Source organism: Sus scrofa, chromosome 15, assembly GCF_000003025.6.
Source record: "Sus scrofa isolate TJ Tabasco breed Duroc chromosome 15, Sscrofa11.1, whole genome shotgun sequence".
NCBI classification, from domain to species: Eukaryota; Metazoa; Chordata; class Mammalia; order Artiodactyla; family Suidae; genus Sus; species Sus scrofa.
The window spans coordinates 68,312,051-68,332,510 of NC_010457.5; the positions used below are offsets into that span (position 1 = coordinate 68,312,051).

Sequence of the window (20,460 nt, forward strand, 5' to 3'; positions counted from 1 at the left end):
ACACCACAGCCGATGGCAATGCCAAATCCTTAACCTACTGAGCAAGGCCAGGGATCAAACCTGTGTCCTCGTGGATACTAGTCAGATTCGTTTCCATTGAGCCAGGATGGGAACTCCGATGCATCTTTTTAAATTAGAGTTTTCATCTTTTCCTGACATATGCCCAAGATCAGTTTGCTGGATTATATGGTAGCTTTATTTTTAGTGTTTTAAGGAACCTCCATACTGTTTTCCACAGTGGCTACACCAATTTACATTCCCATCAACAGTGTAGGAGGGTTCCCCTTTCTCCACAGCCTCTCCAGCATTTATTATTTATAGATTTTTGATGATGGACATTCTGACTGGTGTGAGGTGATAGCTCATTGTAGTTTTAATTTACATTTCTCTAGTATTTAGTAATGTTGAGCATTTTTTCATGTGCCCGTTGACCATCTATATGTCCTCTTTGGAGAAATGTCTCTTAGGTCTTTTTTTTTTTTTTTCGTCTTTTTGCTATTTCTTGGGCCGCTCCTGCGGCATATGGAGGTTCCCAGGCTAGGGGTCCAATCGGAGCTTTAGCCACCGGCCTACACCAGAGCCACAGCAACGCGGGATCCGAGCCGCATCTGCAACCTACACCACAGCTCACGGCAACGCCGGATCGTTAACCCACTGAGCAAGGGCAGGGACCGAACCCGAAACCTCATGGTTCCTAGTCAGATTCGTTAACCACTGCGCCACGACGGAACTCCTCTTAGGTCTTTTTGATTGGGTTTTTTGGTTTTTGATATTGAGCTGCATGAACTGTTTGTATATTTTGGAGGTTAAGCCCTTGTTGGTTGCATTGTTTGCAAAGATTGGGTTGTTTTTTCATTTTTTAAAGTAGTTTCCTTTGGTGTGGAAAAGTTTTGAGTTTTATTAGGTCCCATTTGTTTATTTTTGCTTTAAAACATTGGGATTTTGAAGAAATTTCATTGAATCTATAGACCATTTTGAATAATATTAACTTTTTAACAATATTAAGTCTTCCAATCCATGAACATGGGATATGTTTTCACTTATGTCTTCTTTAATTTCTTGTAGCAGTGTTTTGTAGTTCCATTGTATGTCTTTCACCTCTTTAGTTAATTCCTAAGTATTTTATTTACTATTGATGCTATCATAAACTGAATTGTTTTGTAATTTCTTTTTTCAGATTTGTCATTGTTTATGTATAGAAATGCAATTTTTTTTTGTCTTTTTGCCTTTTCTAGGGCTGCACCCACGTCATATGGAGGTTCCCAGGCGTCCATATGAGGTCTAATCAGAGCTGTAGCCGCCGGCTACAGCCTACGCCACAGCCACAGCAACGCAGGATCTGAGCCTCATCTGCAATCTACACCACAGCTCACGGCAATGCCAGATCCCTAACCCACTGAGCAAGGCCAGGGATTAAACCCGCAACCTCATGGTTCCTAGTCGGATTCGCCAACCACTGAGTCACGACGGGAACTCCGAAATGTAATTTTTTTTTTTGATTATTGGCTTTGTATCCTGCTACTTTGCTGAATTCACTTATTAAATCTAACACTTTTTTTTTTTGGTGGTGTCTTTAGGGTTTTCTAATATATGATCATATCTGCAAACAGACATACTTTTACTTCTTCCTTTAAAATTAGGATGTCTTTTATTTCTTTTACTTGCTTGATTGCTCTGGCTAGAACTTCCAAAGGTGTGTTGAATAAAAGTGGTGAAAGCAGGCATTCTTGCCTTGTTCTTGATTTTTCAGTCTTTCACTGCTGAATATTATGTTTACTTAGATTTTCATATGTGGTTTTTATTATACGGAGGTAGTTTTTTATACTCCTCCTTTGTTGAGTGTTTTTTATTTTATTTATTTTTTATTTTTTATTTTTTTCTGCCTTTTTCTAGGGCCACTTTCTGCAGCATATGGAGGTTCCCAGGCTAGGGGTCTAATCAGAGCTGTAGCCGCTGGCCTGCGCCACAGCCACAGCAATGCGGGATCCGAGCCGTGTCTGCACCCTACACCACAGCTCATGGCAGTGCAGGATCCTTAACCCACTGAGCAAGGCCAGGGATTGAACCCGCAACCTCATGGTTCCTAGTCAGATTCGTTAACCACTGCACCACGATGGAAACTCCTGTTTTTTATTTTTTTAATATGAAAGGGTATTGCATTTTGTTAAAAGCTTTTTCTACATCAGTTGAGATAATCATATGATCTCTCCCTTTATCTTGTTGATGTGGCATTTATGTTGATTGATTTTCATAAATTGAACCATTCTTGCATTACAGAAATAAATCCCACTGGTTGTGTATAATCCTCTTAATAGGATGTTGACTTCTGTTTACTAGTATTGTTTTGTGGATGTTTGCATTAATATCTGTGGGAGATATTGGTCTGTAGCTTTCTTTTTTTCTTTGTCTGGCTTAGATATCACCATAATCCTGGCTTCATAGAATGAGCAAGAAAGTATCCTCTCCTTTTTGATTTTTTTTTGGAAAAGTTTGAGAAGGATCGCTATTAGTTCTTCTTTAAATGTTTGATAGAATTCACCAGTGAAGTCATCAGGTTCAGGGCCGTTCTTTGTTGGGAGACTTTTGATTACTTATTAGTTATAGGTCTATTTATATTTTCTGTTTCTTCATGGTTTAGGTTTGTGTTTCTAGAAAGTCATCAACTTCACATAAGTTATCCAGTTTTTTAGCATACAATTGTTCACAGTTTTCTCTTATAATCTTATTTCTGTAGAATTAGCAGTAATCTTTCCACTTCCATTTCTGATTTTAGCAATTTGAGTTTTCTCCCTTTTTTTTCTTAGTCCATCTAGTTAGCAATTTTGTCAATCTCTTTGAAGAACCAACTTTTGGTTTCATCGTATTTTCTCTATTTTTCTATTCTCTATTTCATTGATCTCCACTCTAATCATTATTATCTCCTTTCTTCTGCTAGCTTTGGGTTTTGTTTGTACTTTTTATTTTCCTTAGGTGGTGACGTTAAGTTGTTAATGTGAAGTTTTTTTGTTGGTAATGTAAGCATTTATAGTTATAAATGTCTTTCTTAGCACTACTTTCACTGCTTCCCATAAGTTTTGGTATGTTGCATTTTCATATTTGTTTGTCTCTAAGTATTTTTAAATTTTCCTTGTGATTTCTTCTTTGATCCATAGGTGTTTTAAAAGTGTGTGGTTTAATTCCCACAATTTAAAACTTTTCTAGTTTTCTTTATTTTATGGATTTCTAACTCCATCCTGTGTGGGAAGAATAGATACTTTGTATGATATCTGTCATTTTAAATCTATTGAGACTTAGGTTGTGACCTAACATATGATCTATCCCATAAAATGTCCCAGTGCACTTGATAAAAATGTGTTTTGGGGTTCAGTGTTCTGTATATATCTGTTAGATTTGTTCTTTTTATTGTGTTATTGAAATCCTTTTACTTATTGTCTATATGGTTGTTTTATCCATTATTATTGAGTGGGGCATTGAAGGTTCCAACTATTGTAGAACTGCCTATTTCTCCCTTCAATTTCATTGTTTTTTATTTTATATACATACGTACGTACATATATGTATATGTTCTGTTATTGGGTGCATACATTTTTATAATTGTTATATCTACTTACTGTATTGAACCTTTTATTAATATGTGATCTCCTTCTTTGTCTCTCTCTTTTTTTTTTTTTGGTCTTTTTGTCTTTTTGTCTTTTGTTGTTGTTGTTGTTGCTATTTCTTGGGCCGCTCCCGCGGCATATGGAGGTTCCCAGGCTAGGGGTTGAATTGGAGCTGTAGCCACCAGCCTACGCCAGAGCCACAGCAATGCGGGATCCGAGCCGCGTCTGCCACCTACACCACAGCTCACGGCAACGCCGGATCCTTAACCCACTGAGCAAGGGCAGGGACCGAACCCGCAACCTCATGGTTCCTAGTCAGATTCGTTAACCACTGCGCCATGACGCGAACTCCTCTAATTTTAATTTATAGCAGTTTAACTTCAATAACATATTAAAAACTTTGCCCCTTAAAAGATGTCCCTACCTCTTTCAGTTATTGATTTCACAAAATTATGTCTTTATACACTATTGCCCCAAAACACAAACTAATAATTAAAAAAATTCATTAGTCTCCCAGATTATATAGAAAACAAGATTGAGAATTAAATCCCAATTACAGTAATGTTATCTTTTACATTAATAATTTTTTTCTTTAAATATATTAGTTTCAAATTATATAAGAAACAAAAAGTATAGTTATAAGACATTTGGTACAGTAATACTAGCTTTTATAATTGCCCATGTATTTATCTTTGTGGAAATTTTTTTTCTCTCTTAGACTTTGAGGTACCATTTAGTGTCCTTTCATTTTACCTTATAGGATTCTCTTAAGCTTTTTTCACATGGAAAGTCTAGTGGCCATGAACTCCCTCAACTTTTGTTAATCTGGGGATGTTTTGAACTCTCCTTTTGAAGAACAGATTTACCAGATATGGGATTCTTGGTTGACAGTGTTTTCTTGTGGACTTTGAATATTCCACTGTCTTCTCACCTCCAAAGTTTTTGATGAGAAATTTTCAGATAATCTTATTGAGGGTCACTTCTATGTGATGATCACTCTTTTTTTTTTTTTTTTTGCTATTTTCAAGATTTATTCCTTGTTTTTAGCACTTGAAAATATGATTATAATGTGTTTTTTGGTGTGGGTCTCTTTGAGTTCTTGGAACTTACTTGGAGCTTTTTGGATGTTTATATTCATATCTTTAATCAAATTTGGGAAGTTTTTTAGCTATTATTCTCTGACTTTCTCTCTTCTTCTTTGACTCCTACAATGCATATGTTGGTTTGCTTCATGGGTGCCATGGGTCCATTAGTCTTGTTTGCTTTTCTTCAATCTTTTTCTCTTCCTTAGCTTCCATAATTTCCATTGTCCTATCTTCAAGTTCACTGATTCTTTTTTCTGCCTGTTCAAATTTGCCTTTGAATCCCCCCAGTGAATTTTTCATTTTAGTTATTGTACTTTTCAACTCCAGACTTACTTTTTGTCTTCTTTTTATATTTTCTGCCTCTTTATCAATATTTCCATTTTGGTTATATACAATTTTCTTGTCTTTCTCCAAATCTTCCTTTAGTTTTTGAGAATTTTTAAGACTTTTTTCAGTCTTTTTTTAGTATATCTGCCATTAAGCCTTCACAGATAGATTCTGTTGAATTATTTTTCCTTTGAATAGGTCCTACTCTCTTGTTTCTTTGTATATCTCATGATTTTTTTTGTTTAACATTGAATATTTGAATCTAATAATATAGTAATTCTGTAATTTAAATTGTCTCCTTCCCCCTGATTTTTGTGGTTTTTTTTGTTTGTTTGTTTGTTTGTTTTTGTTCTTATTTATTTAGTTAGGTTATTTTACTGTTCTGGACAGTCTCTATGCCAAGCATCAGCCCAAGGTATAAACTTAATGTTTTCTTATGTATTTTTCAAACATTTCTTGGGCATGTATTGTCACTTTCTAATTTTTGGTACATATGCAGTTGTTTTTGAATGTTCTTGTCTTTAATATCTGGATCCCTAAAAGCAAAAGCTGAAGAGGGAAAAAAATGGTGCCAGCCTTTTAAGTCTCCTTCAAGTCATTTTAGAGGGGGAAGTTCTTGCAAATGTATGGGGAGGTACAAGATCAATGGTTACATGCATTTTTGTCTGCACCTCTGTGGTCAGAAGCAACAGTTGGCAGTCAGAACCTATATCACCAGCATTTGGAGGACAGAGTTCTTTTTGCCTACCCTACCTTCTGTAAGCTGTGTGCTAGCTGCTCCAGGAACATGTGCAAAGTTGCCTGACATGTGACTGGGTGTGGGGAATGAGTAATTACTACTATGCTAGAGAAAAACTAACTGAAATTTAATGTCCAAGTCTTCTTTTTTTATAATGATTTTTATTTGTTATTTTTTTCTTATAGTTGGCTGTTCAAGATTTCTTACGGAAGTTATAAGCCTTCAACAGATTCCAGAGTCCCAAAATAGTCCCAAAATAGTTATCAGACAGATTCTGCCAGTGTAATTGTTGTTTAGGTGGAGAGAAAGATTCCTACTTTGCCATCTTCCAGAAGGACACTGAGTTTTTTCATTAAATTAATTAATTAATTAATTAATTAATTTTTTGTCTTTTTGCCATTTCCTGGGCCACTCCTGTGGCAAATGGAGGTTCCCCGGCTAGGGGTCGAATTGGAGCTGTAGCGACTGGCCTATGCCAGAGCCACAGCAACATGGAATCTGAGCTGTGTCTGCACCCTACACCACAGCTCACGGCAACGCTGGATCCTTAACCCACTGAGCAAGGGCAGGGATCGAACCCTCAACCTCATGGTTCCTATTTGGATTCGTTAACCACTGAGCCACAACAGGAACTCCTGGACACTGAGTTTTTATAGTGTGATTTAGCTAGGCAAATTTTTTCTGCTACATTTATTTAAGAAAATGAAGCTGTTAAGAGAGAGGATTTGAAGTTACCTTTCTAGTTGATAAAATTTCATACCTACTTAAAATATTAGAATGGTTTAAAAAAATCTCAAACCAGAATTTATTATTTCTCTCCATGTGCAAATGTTTGTGGTTTTAAGTTGTATATATGTATATGTCAACATGTAATTATAAAAGTGAATTAGCCATGGGTAATGTCATCAACATGGTGGAATAAGAGATTTCTATTGTATTTCCCTCAAGAAAAAAACCCAAAAAACAAAAAACCTCACTGATCTGGGCAATCATTCATGAATAGGAGAGCCTTTGTAGAAATCCAGGAGTCCAAGAGAAAAATTCCAGTACACCATTGCTATCACACACACACACACACACACACACACACACACAAAAACCCTGACATTGGATGCTATGAAGAGGGTAAGAGAAACAGTTTGACTTTGCCCATGTCACTTCTTCCCTAAGATGGCATAGCTCAATGTTAAAAGAGATTTCTCTGTCCATGATTTTCTCCCATGGGAGAAAGTGAGAACATATGAGTGAGTGCTTTATTTCCTTAGCTGTTCAGGATGATGCCAAAGAGACTGACTTCTTTCTCACTCCATCTAGAATACTCTGAAGTGGGCTGTGTTATAGGTGGCAGGAGCAGCTAGGAGAATAGCACACAGTGCTTTTCAAGGGCATCAAAGGCATGCTGATCCTACTGTGTCGTGGACTCCATCAGGAAGCCTACCTGTAAGACAGTGGAGATTCCTTACTTTTGTATCTCCCTTTCTTGCCCACAGGCAGATCCAAGATTCTGCACACATCACCCACACACCCCCTCACCATCCACGGCTAACTCCATGAGACAGAGCCTTTGTAAATGGTTAATGAGTATAAGCAGAAAGACTGACTCTTCAAGATTGAGAAAAACCACACAAATTTGAGCATTTAACACTGTCCTAAGAAAAGCAAAAATGAGGCCATCAGCACCTGGTCTGGCTTTGCAGGATTGAAAGATGGTGTACAATATTAAGCATTCCCCCACAAGAAGGAACAAGAGGTACAGAGCAGGTGTATACTTAGGAAAAGTTTAAAATAAAGCTTCAGAATACCTAACAGAGTTGGCAGAAGGTATTTCCCTTCTGAAGCCAGTCATTAAATACTGCAGGAGGTGACTGCTTCTTCAAATGTGAAGCCAGTAAGCAAGACTTCGAGGAACATTAAAAATCAAGGAAACGTGACACTACTAGAGAAACACAATAAACTTCCAATAACTAATACCAAAAAAGTGGACATCTGTGATTTTTCCCTGTAAAAATTTAAAATAGTTGTTTAAGGAAGCGCACTGAGTAACAAGACAACACAGAAAGACAATTTAATAAAATCAGGACAAATTACATAACAACATGTGAGGTTTAATGGAGAGACAGAAATCATAAAAAAGAAATGAGTAAAAATTTTGGAGCTGACGAATACAATGAGTGAAATGAAAAATACAAGAGAGAGTGACAACAAGCTGGATCAAGCAGAAGAAAGAATTTGTAAAATAAAAGTTGGGTTATTGTAACTTAACCAGTCAGGGGAGAACAAAGAAAAAAGAATGAAAAAGAGGAAAGAAAATCTATGTTAACTACAAGATTCCATTAAGAGAAATAGTCTATGCATTACTGGAGTCCCAGAAGAAGAGAAAGAAGTAAAAAGCTTATTTAAAGAAATAATGACTTGGAATTTTAAAAATCTGGGGAGAGATTTGGATATCCGAATTCATGAAGTTGATAAGTTCCACCAAAATTTCAACCCAAATAATCTTTTCCAAGACACGTTATAATAAAACTGTCAAAAATCGAAGACGAGAGGATTTTAAAAGCATCAAGAGAAAAGATATTCTTCACATAGATTGTCAGGGGATTTCTCAGCAGACTTTGCAAGTCAGAAGAGAGTGCAATTATATACTCAAAGGGCTGAAAGAGAAACAAAACAAAACAAAACAAAAACTGCCACCCAAGAATACTCTGTTTGGTAAAGTATTCCTTCAAAATGAAGGACATATAAAGACTTTATCAAACAAGCAAAGCTGAGGGAGTTCATCATCAGTAGACCTGCCTTATAAGAAATGCCAAAAGTTCTTTAAGCTGAAATGAAGGACAATAGGAGCAAAAGGTGACTGTGGATAAGCCAGTGTTTCTCTAACTTTTGTATAGTGTGTAAAGTGTCTTTTATCTCAAAGATTTTTAGCATTTATTCTCTTAGCAACTTTCAAGTACATAATTATAGTATTGTTAACTATAGTCACTATGCCGTACATTCGTTCCTCAGAACTTTTTAATATTACAACTAGAAGTTTGTATACTTTGACCAATATCTCTAAATTTTTACCACCTCCAGCTCCTGGCAATCATTATTCTACCCTGTGAGTTTCTGAATTAGGGTTTTTTAAATTCCACATATACGTGAGTATTTATCTTACTCTATCTGATTTATTACACTTAGCATAATGCCCTCCAGATCCATCCATATTGTCACAAATGGCAGCATTTCCTTTTAATTGTTGAATAATACTCCATTGTGTATACATATAACCCAAATTTTCTTTATTCATTCATTCATCAATAGCTAGTTAGGTTGTATTCATGTCTTGGCTATTGTGAACAATGCTGCAGTGAACATATGAGTGCAGATATCTTTTTAAGATAGTGATTTCATTTCCTTCAGATATATACCCAGAAGTAGAATCGCTGGATCATATAATAATCCTATTTGTAATTATTGAGGAACCTCAGTGCTGGGTTGTTATCCCATAGTAACAGCAAGTGTTCCCTTCTGTTTTCTGGAAGATTTTATGATGTAAACATACTAACTCTTTTAAAAATATTTGCTAGAATTCACAGTGAGGCTATCTAGGTCTGGACATTTCTTTATGGGAAGATTTTAAGTTACTAATGTGACCTGTTTTACTTGTTATATGTCTATTCAGATTTTCTATTCTTGTTTTAATTGTAATAGTTTATCTCTTTCTTGAAATATCCATTTATTATGTTAATATGTAGGCATAGTATTTCAACATAATGTTCTTAATATTCCCTTGTAATCCTTTAGATTTCTGTAAGGAGAGTAGTGAGGTTTATGTCTCTCTAATTAAAGTGATTACTTATTCCTATACCTTCTTCAATTATGAAGTGTAGTTACAATGTTTTGGGCATTCCCATCATGGCTCAGCAGTAATGAACCCAACTAGTATCCATGACCACGTGGGTTTGATCCCTGGCCTTCCTCAGTGGGTGAAGGATCCGGTGTTGCTGAGGCTGTGGTATAGATTGCAGATGTGGCTCGGATCCCACATTGTCATGGCAGTGACAGAGGCTGGCAGCTATAGCTCTGATTCGACACCTAGCCTGGGAACCTCCATATGCCATGGGTGTGGCCCTAAAAAGACAGAAAAAATTGTTTTGTCTCTGCTAATTTTATTCGTTTTATTTTTGGGTCTATTTTTTGGATTTATTTTTAAATCCTCATTATGGGTCCTGCTTTTTTGCATGCCTTATAATTTTTATTAGTTCCTAAGCATTATGAATTTTATCTTGTTGGGTACTGGATATATATTTTCTTTTCTTTTTTTTGCTTTTTTGCTTTTTAGGGCCACACCCACGGCGTATGGATTTTCCCAGGCTACGGGTTGAATCAGAGCTGTAGCTGCTGGCCTACACCACAGCTCACAGCAATGCTGGATCCTTAACCCACTGAATGAGGCCAGGGATCAAACCCACATCCTCATGGGCTCCTAGTCAGATTCGTTACCACTGAGCCATGACAGGAACGCTGATATTTTATTTCTGGAAATATTCTTGAGATTTTTTTTTTTTTTGGACACAGTTAAGTTACTTGGAAACAGTTTGATTCTTCCAAATTTTGCTTTTAAGGAACAAAGTAACCTTTAAATTAGGGCTAATTTTGCCCCACACCCGAGGCAGTACATTTCTCAGTCCTTTAATCAATGCCCTGTGAATTATGAGGGTTTCCATTCTAATAGAAAATGTCATATTTCTGGCTCTGTTTGATTTCTGAAGAGTATTCCTTTAGTCCTTCCAGGTTTCCACTCCTCCTTGCCTCAGGTAGTTTCTTTATACACCTTAGTATTTTTTTACACTTTTAATCATTATCCAGCTGAAGACTAGAGGGGTCCCTCTACATATCTCCCTCTCTATGCACCTCTTTCTTCCTTGGTATGCCATGCTAATGTGGTGACTGTAGCTACCTTGGCCCCCTAAGCTAGTCTGTACTCCTGACTTCATCTATCCAACTTAAGGAGATCATCAAGCTACGCCTGGAGTCCCCCTTCCTGAAATGCAGGCATCCCGAATGGTAAGCTAGGGAATTCAGAGAGCTCACTTTGTTTTCCTCTCTCAAGTATTTCTGTCCTGCATTGCCTGATGTCAAGTGTCTGAAAACTATGTTTTCACATATTCTGTTCAGTTTTTATGCAGGAGAGTAAATCTGTTCATAACAACTAGAAGTGGAAGTGATGCTTATATTTTAGTAGAGGAAATAGTTATTAAGTTAACAAAAGTATAAGTAATGTGAATTAAAATTTGGTTCTTTAGAGAGAGTGTTCGGGGAAAACCTCTGAGGAGGGACTTTTAGCTTGAAACCTGAGTGATGAGAGGGAAGATGTCATTCAAAGACCTAGGGGAAGAGAGTATCTGGTACACGGTAAAAATTTCGCTAATGGAAATGCCCTGAATCCAAAACAGATGATTTGACTCAACCTTATGTTTTTAACTTCATCTTTTGCAACTGCCCTATTCTGACTTTCTTATTCTGCGTATCTGAGCTCTTTTCAATCCCTTGTTTAAATCACTGCTTTTCTTTCTCCATGCTATCCCCTCAACTTAAAATATCTTTTTAATATAATGATTTTAATTTTTTTATTGTAGCTAGTTTACAGTGTTCTGTCAATTTTCTGTTGTACAGCAAGGTGACCTAGTCACACATACATATATGTACATTCTTTTTTCTCACATTATCATGCTCCATCATAAGTGACTAGACATAGTTCTAGTGCTACATAGCAGGATCTCATTGCTTATCCATTCCAAAGGCAATAGTCTGCATCTGTTAACCCTAGGACTCCCAGTCCATCCCACTCCCTCCTCCTCCCCCTTGGCAACCACAAGTCTATTCTCCAAGTCCATGGTTTTCTTTTCTGCGGAAAGGTTCATTTGTGCCCTATACTAGATTCCAGATATAAGTGATATCGTGTGGTATTTGTCTTTGTCTTTCTGACTGACTTCACTCAGTATGAGAGTCTCTACTTCCATCCATGTTGCTGCCAATGACATTATTTTGTTCTTTTTTATGGCTGAGTAGTATTCCATTGTGTATATATACCACATCTTGCTAATGCAATCATCTGTCGATGGACACTTGGGTTGTTTCCATGTCTTGGCCCTTGTGAACAGTTCTGCAATGAACGTGTGGGTGCATGTGTCTTTTTCAAGGAAAGTTTTGTCTGGATACATGCCCATGAGTGGGATTGCTGGGTCATATGATAGTTCTAAGGTACCTCCATACTGTTCTCCATAGTGGTTGTACCAGCTTATATCCCTACCAACAGTGCAGGAAGTTTCCCTTTTCTCCACATCCCCTCTAGCATTTATTATTTGTGGACTTATTAATGACGGCCATTCTGACTGGTGTGAGGTGGTATCTTGTGGTAATTTTGATTTGCATTTCTCTAATAACCAGTGATCTGAGCATTTTTTCATGGGCTTGTTGGCCATTTGTATATCTTCTTTGGAGAAATGTCTATTCAGGTCTTTTGCCCATTTTTCCATTGGGTTGTTGGTTTTTTTGCTGTTGAGTTGTATAAGTTGTTTATTTCCACCTCTGGAAATCTTATTCCTTTGCTGACTAAGATGAGTTGCCATGTCCTTCATGTCCTTGATAACTTCAGTCATAAATGACATATTTTTCCTCTGAATTCCTAATGCACATATTTTTTTGTACCCAGAGTTCTAAACCCTAAAGAGATACCAGTTTTGGTACTTACTATATAGTTTGATTTTGTTTGTATTTTACTTTCTCCTTTATCTTCAGTGCCTAGAATACCTCCTGGCATAGAGTAGAAAATCAAATGTGTTTTGGATAAGTGGTTATATTATACTTATTTGTGCATATATCTTTCTCTGAAATGGACATTTTGATACAGCCAGTTTGAGCCATTTTGATGTTTGTAAATTGTGAAAATACTTTTTTAGAATTTATATGATTTGTTCAACAAGATTGACTTTTATCAATGAATGAACCATATCCTGTGGTTGCTTTCATCCAATTCCTGACCCCTAACCAATCCTTTACCTTATTACTGAACACTGCTTAAAAAGTAAGTTTTGCTAGGCTCAGAGATGGCGTAAAAATATCTCTCACACATATTCCTTGGTTGTAATAACATTTTATTCCCACTAAGTTATCATTTAATATTTATTTTATTCTTTAGAAGCTTCTCAAGAATGGTTAATATAATTTATTTCCCAGAGTATTTAGCACTTTGCTACTCAAAAAATGAGCAAGCAAAGACCAGCAGCTTTGGCATCACCCGGGGACTTGTGGGAAGTGCAGAATCTTGGGCCACATTTCAGACCTACTGAACAATAATTTGCATTTTTTAACAAATAATTTGCATTTTTAACAAGATTCTCAGGTGGCTCATATTCACAGAGCACGGTATGGTGGTTTGTTTTGTTTTTTTGGTCTCCAAGTTATATTCAAGAATTCATACAAAATATTGTAGATAATTGAGTTTTAATCCTAATTTCCTCCCCTTCTTCACCTTTATTAGTCTGAAAGTAATGCAATTCGTATATCTCTTTGATGTTAGCAACCATCAACCGGGTAGCCAATCATGTAGATTATTCTTCTTCAAACATTTTTTTATGAGATATTTCAAATACCTTTTGTAAAAAGGCACCGCAGAAGTTACAGTAATCTTGCTTTGGCTTTTGATTGTTGCAAACCATTCACCAAGATTCCCAGCTTTTCCATTCACTTTGATTCTCTCTTGAAGGAACTGCTCAAAATTGGCAGCTCTATGGTTCTGTCTTCCACAGGGTAGGTTCAGTTAAGAGTAAACTTCAGAACCTGCTTTTTTTTTTTTTTTTTTTTTTTTTGCCTCCCTTCTCCTCAAGCTTTTTTACAGGTGCCACGGGGGCAGTGGAGACAGAAAGGGTGGTGTTTGTTTTGTTTTTACACTGTTGTCGCTAATAAGTGTTTGTTGAGTGAATAAACCTTCTGGATCAAGTATGAGGTGTACCACAAGTCCTTTATTAACAAATTATGTTGAATAGAAACTTTATAAATTATGTAAGATTAGCCCATTTGCTAGTTCTGCAAACTTCTAACCCATCCATTGTCTAGTCTTTTGAATATATTGTATAAATATTCTAGTTAATGTCAAGATGCCCATAACATAGTAATTTCAGCACAGGGTAGTTATTAGTGAAGAAGCACTGCTCTTAGAATTATAAGAGACAGAAACCCAGTTTAAACTAGTTTTGGAAAAAATGTTATTGGCATCGGTAATCAAACCACAGGAAGTGCTGGACTGTATCTAGATCTGAAGGATAATTATTGTTTGTCACTCATTACATCTCTCCTTGGTTATTTTATGTAATCTGACCCATTCTCCTGCAGATATTTTTCTTATGGTGAGAGACAGAGTCTCCATCAGCTCTAGAGCCTCAAATTTTCTCCACTAGAGAGGCATGGAGACTAGGTGTGTCTCATATCAAGTTGAAGAACCCTGCGGAAAGATACTGACGCTGATTGGCTCACATTGGGTCACATGCTCATCTCCAGACCAATAAACCCTAGCCAAAATGTTAAATATGACATTTTCCTAAGATGGGCAGAATAATAAATTACCAATATAAGATTCAAAACATAACTCTAATCTTCCATGCCAAAGGTAGGGTTGTAATTTTTTTTCGACTAGTTTCCCTTACTCAATTATTGTCTAGGACTACCAAGGAATATTTATGTTTTGTTAATCTGTTTTAGTAGTTCTTTCTGCTCTCTGCCAGTTGTTCACACTCTGAACTGTTGTTATTCTGGAGATGTGTTGATGAATAAAGATTGTCTTAAAGTTCTCCAAGCTATTTCCCCCTATTTCAGTTTGTTCCCATGTGGCATCCTGTGGCAGGGAAAGCTCAATATGCACAATAGGGAAATCTATAGGAATCTTGGATTTCAGAGAAGCTCTTTTTCGTGCCTGGTCTAAGGCCTGCCGCAGGATGATTGACAGAAAGAATCATCTGTTTCTTTTAGAGGAATTTTCGCCTCTGCTTTCAGGTGTGGTATAGTCTCCATTACTCAGACAAAAAAAGAAATGTATTGAATGGTATATTTTAAAAAATTTGTGTTATTTAGTAATAAATGATATCAAGTGGAAGACATTAATATATATGTGGGAATTCTTTCTCTTGTTCTAGAAAGGCAAAGTTAGGCTAAAGATAAATCCAATTTATATTGTTTAAGTGACATACCTCTGAACCTTCAATACCAGCATTCATGTTTATGATAACTTCATCATATTTCTTCCTGATTATTCTCTTGAAATAAACATAGCCTTACTTTCAAGAACAGTAAATTTTATTTTATTTTATTTATTTATTTATTTTTTATTTTCCCACTGTACAGCAAGGGGGTCAGGTTATCCTTACATGTATACATTACAATTACATTTTTCCCCCACCCTTTGTTCTGTTGCAACATGAGTATCTAGACATAGTTCTCAATGCTATTCAGCAGGATCTCCTTGTAAATCTATTCTAAGTTGTGTCTGATAAGCCCAAGCTCCCCAAGAACAGTAAATTTTAGATGCTTCTAGTGTTTCTAAAACAAAGCCAAATTAATGTTTTTCCTTACCAGTGAGGCTAGTAATGATATTTGGTTTGGATGGTCAATATAGACAATGTATGTGTAGCCTTTAAAGTGTTCTGTATTTGTGGTACAGGAGTTAGGTGTGGTTTTTTTTTATTGTAGAAATATTTTACTAATTGAGACCCTTTCTTGGATTTATTGCCTAATGTAGTTTCATAGGGCAAAGGTGTTGCTCATTTATTCATTTAACAATTATTACATGCTTTCGTTCATTCATTCATTCACTAAAATATTTGTTGAATTCATATATGCATTCAGCACAATGATAGACCCTGGGAAAACAACAGGGAACAAGATAGATTTATTCCATACTGTCATGGAATAGACTCCAATGGAATCTTTTGAGTGAGGCCACAAATCCATGTCTTTTTCCACTCTTAGTGGAAAAAAAGAAACCAAAAAAACCCCCAAAAAACTTCCATGATTTTATGAAGAGAGCAGCTTTGTTGTTATCCCTGATGTCCTGACCTGACTCTGGAAATTATATTTAGTTTACCATAATCATTCATTCATTCTTTCAGCTGAATGGCATTCTTTGCTTCCTGTCTCCAGCAGATCTATGTCTACCAGACCCCAGGAATTAAAAGTTCATGGTGAGAGAACTGATAGCATGATACAGTCTAAAAATATTTGTGTACTTCTTATGTAATCAGAGATTTTAATAAAAGGTTATTATTTATTGCTGACCAAAATTCTAAGCTCTTTTCCCAGTGAATGATCTACCTGCCTTTCTGATAAAAAGATTTTTTGCTTATTTTATGCAGGTTCTTGCAGTTAATTTGAAGCAAATTTGTTTGAAGCAAAATTTGTTTGAATGAGTCCAATTTCTTCAATATTTTACTAATTTGCTTACAGGGAAGGAGGAAAAAAAGACAACAAACCTCACAAATGGGATATGGTGCAATAATTTGAAAAGACAATATTGGGTATTAATTGTCACTTTATTGGTCTAGTTTGCAAGATAAGTAACAACTGATTTCTTTTATTTTTGAGGCTACTTCTTTGTCAAGTTTCTGCCCTAATTCTTTGCTTTCTTTTCTAATCTTCTGGAGTATAATTGTCTATACTTCAGTTTTTCTCCTACCATTTCTTAAATTTCCTTTTACTACTTCGTGCATTACTCTTGTGAAAGTCTTCAGTAACTTCCTTCTTGCTAAATACAAGTGGAAGGCCCACTCCTCATCTGTCTTGGGTAATGGAAATGCTGTCCTTCCACTTGCTCAAACCAAAAACCTTGGCATCATCCTCAGCTTTTCTCTTTCTCTCATACTCCACATTCCATCTTTTAGCAAATACTGTTGGATCTCCATTCAGAAACACATCCAAAATTCCACCATTTCTCATTTGGTCGAAGCTATTATCATCTCTTACCTGGCTTATTACAATAGCTTCTTACCTTGTTTCTCTACTTTTTCCTCTTGTCACTTGTCTATTTCTTGCACTTGTTCTCTTTGTCTGGAAAACTGATTCACCCAAACAGCTTCATGGTCTGCTACCTCACTTCCCTCAGGTCTTTATTCAGATGTCACCTTCTTAGTGAGATCTTCTCTGGCTACCTAATTAGCATTGGAAATCCAGACATGCCTTATTTTCCTTTCCTGCTTGCTCTTCCTTCATTACATTTATCGTAATCTAACTAACTGTTTTACTTATATGCCTATTTATTCTTGTCTTCTCAATCCCCTTACATCAATCAGTATTTTTGAATTTTTGTATTTGCCTGTGATATCCCCAGGTCCTAGGTCAGTGAGTGTTCAGTATCTGGCACATAAAAGTACTCAAATAATTATTTGTTGAAAAGGAGTAAATTTTATTGTAACTAGGATAATTCTCCCTTCAATTCAAAGAGAGTCTGAAGAGGTTTGTTTTCTATAGACATCGTTTTTACTGAGAGGGAGAATATTATGCTTTTATATTCAACTGTAATTTTACTATGAAAACTATACATTAAAACAAAGTGTTGATCTCACAAGTATTCTTTCCTGCTTTGTGTGATTTTAATTTACTTGGGTTTGAATAGCACAAGTTTCATTTTTAGATCTGTTTATTAATGTGAGAAGTGTTTCGAAAAGGCACAGTGTGGATCAAGCTCCTGATCTTGCAAATGTTTCAGCAGGCATAAAAGTAGAGTTAGAGCAGTGACATCTTGGGTATAATAACTACTCACCTGTTAACCTGGCTGCTCTTCAGTCTTTTCTCATCGTTTTCATTGTCTCATTTGTTGAATATTGCATCATCACCATTATTTTTTGAGGGCAGACATCCCTGTCTTTGTGATTGCCATTGCCTCAGGCCTGAAAAGCAAGTTTTATTTCCTGAGGAAGCTCTGGCATCCTCTTATTCTCAGTAAAGTGGAAAGGAAATATTGAAAGAGAAGCACTTTTTGAAAATTAAATAAATGAGAACCTTAAAGCTATACAATGGACTACTAGATTAGCACATAGGAGGACTATTACTGAGATTGTGGCAAATAGTGCACCAGATAGATGCCAAAGGACATGGGCCTTTTCAAAACCCGTTTTTGGCATTTTTTTTTTCCCTGGGACTGACACTGCTCATGCATCCTACTAGCTCTTCAACAGGAATTGAGATTGTTCATGAACATAGAAATCATCAATAACTTCTCCATTATGGGTGGTATCTGTGTGTCATTGAAGAAGCATTTTTAATTTATATGTAACCCTATAGGCTCTTGCAGGGTATTACAGTTTTCTAGAGGAAATAGGCAAATAAAATGTCAACACAGATTTATACCAATAAAAGCAATTTCAAGAATATATTGAATATAAGGATACTTCTAAAGGGTTGGGAAATGGTTTAATGTATTGGAAAAAAGTTTCTAGAGTCATAAACTGGGACTCAATAGTTGAAGCAAATATTTAGGATAATAAGTGGATCAGTGAAAAGTCTGGAAGACTTTGAAATACTGATATTTCCTCTGAGATCTATTCATTGAATTTTAACTCTACGCAACCTCTTAAAGAAAGATAATCCTACTCAGAACTTCTCATGGTCAGAAGCCTATATGACAAATTCTTTCATATTTACCTGCTTTCAGACCTTCTCCCCCCGTAGCAAATTCAATGGAATTATTATAATAGACACTATTTGTTGAGGAATTGCCATTTACTTGCTTCTCCTCTAAGTGCTTCATATGTGGCAGCTGATTGAATCCTTAGAACTATTCTGAGTTGGTTGTTTTACTACCTTGGTTTTGACAGGTGGGTAAACTGAGACTTTAGGATGTTTAAGAAATTGGCCCAAGGTCACACAGATATTAAATGACACGTCTGAGTAGAAAGTCTATGTTCTTAACCCATATAATTATTTGTTATAATTTTCAAAATATAATTCTTAAGGTGTTCTCTAAAACTGCTTCTTTTACTGTTTTCCACATGTTGAATATTACCACTATCCATCAAGCTGGAATCCTGGACATATTTATCTTCTTCATCCTCTGCATCAGAATAATCATTTAAGTCAGCATATTTTTCCTCATATGTCTCTTGGAAGTACTTCCTTTTACCCATCATTACTGCAGCTATCATAATTCAGGCTTTGGCCATCTCTTATCAGCTTACTAACTGGTCTCTCTGCCACCAGTCTTGCCCCAACATCTTCCATGTTATAGATTTTTAAAAATTGCTTGTATTGTCATAGCACTTTTCTGCTCAAGATCCTTAAAGAGCTTCCTGTCATCTGTAGGATAAAGTCCAATCTCTTGAGAAAGACACAAAGGGCCATTTATAGTCTGGTCCATGTCTTCGCTTTCTTCCTACTTTTCTGCCACTTCCTTTTATATATCCCATGTTTCATCCACATATAACTGTGAGTTCCATGGTATTCCTCTCATCTGGAATTCTTTCACTCTCTTCTCCCCTAGAACCCATTCCATATTGTAGAAGTCTCCTATGGAATGTTAAATGAATATTTGTCTTCCTCACTTCCAAGTTAGCTCTCTGAGGTTTTTGCTTTATGTCTTATTTATCTTTATGTTTTTTTATGTCTTTATACAGCTTTTTAAATTTAGCATACAATGTGATCTGTAATTTATCACAGCACATAATCTACCTGCTGATTTATAAACCATGAGTCAGTGAATAAATGAATGGATGAATACACAAATGAACACCACATTGGTATTTTTACATTTGGTTTTGTCAGTGAGGGAACACTCTTCAAAGACTGAGTAGCTGAGGAAAGTAGGAGAGATAGCTATCTCATTGGACTGATTAACACTGAGACGTTAGTGTGTGGAGGTGTGGTGCTGGAACAGTTTCTTTTTTGATGTTCTTTGGAGATTTATGAATATATGACATCTTTGTAAGTCCAGAAATTTTTAGTGAAAACATACAGAATAGTTTGGATATTGAGGCTTAGAGTATTGACTGACTTGCTAAAAGCTTTTCAACCAATTCGTTGCTGGATTTGAATTTGAGTCAGAGACCTCAGTTTTACCTGTTTTAGTATTTTGCTGATGTAGAATACACCACGCTTAGTCCAGCCTCTCATTTAACTAATAAAGAAAGTACTATGGTGAGTATTCTGTCATGGTTCCAGGACTACTTAGAGATGGAGATTTCCAATTTCATGCCTTGCCCATTGTAAGAAACAGTAGAGTGTAGTGGTCAAGGAGCACAGGGAAGCCAACCCTATTCCTGACCTAACTTCCAGCCCTGCCATTTATTAGCTCTGTGATTGCTAGTATTCAGGAAAATTCAGTGTTCTTATCTGTAAAATGGGGAAAGTGTCCACATCATAGGGCTACTATGAAGGTTAAATAGACAGAAAATGTCTGTGATCTAGTAAGACTTATGAAGACATCACCCATCATTCTTTATTTAAAAGCGCAATAAGAATGTTTTCTCCTCCACTGTGTTCCCACTGAATCTACATTATAGGCTCTTTGGTGCTGTATTGCAGTTGTTCTCATGTCTGAACCACCTCTAGACCAGGAGCTTTTTAAGGATAGAGATCTTGCTCTAGTCAAGGACCTATCATGGTGGCTAGCACACAAGAGGCATTTGACACATATATTAAAAAAAAAAAACAAAAAAAACTGATGAACTTTTTTATCCTTAGAAAA

General features: G+C 36.2%; 1 pseudogene; it reads right to left on the reverse strand.

Moving 5' to 3' along the window:
* Positions 12,268 to 16,718, reverse strand: LOC100511839 (annotated as a pseudogene).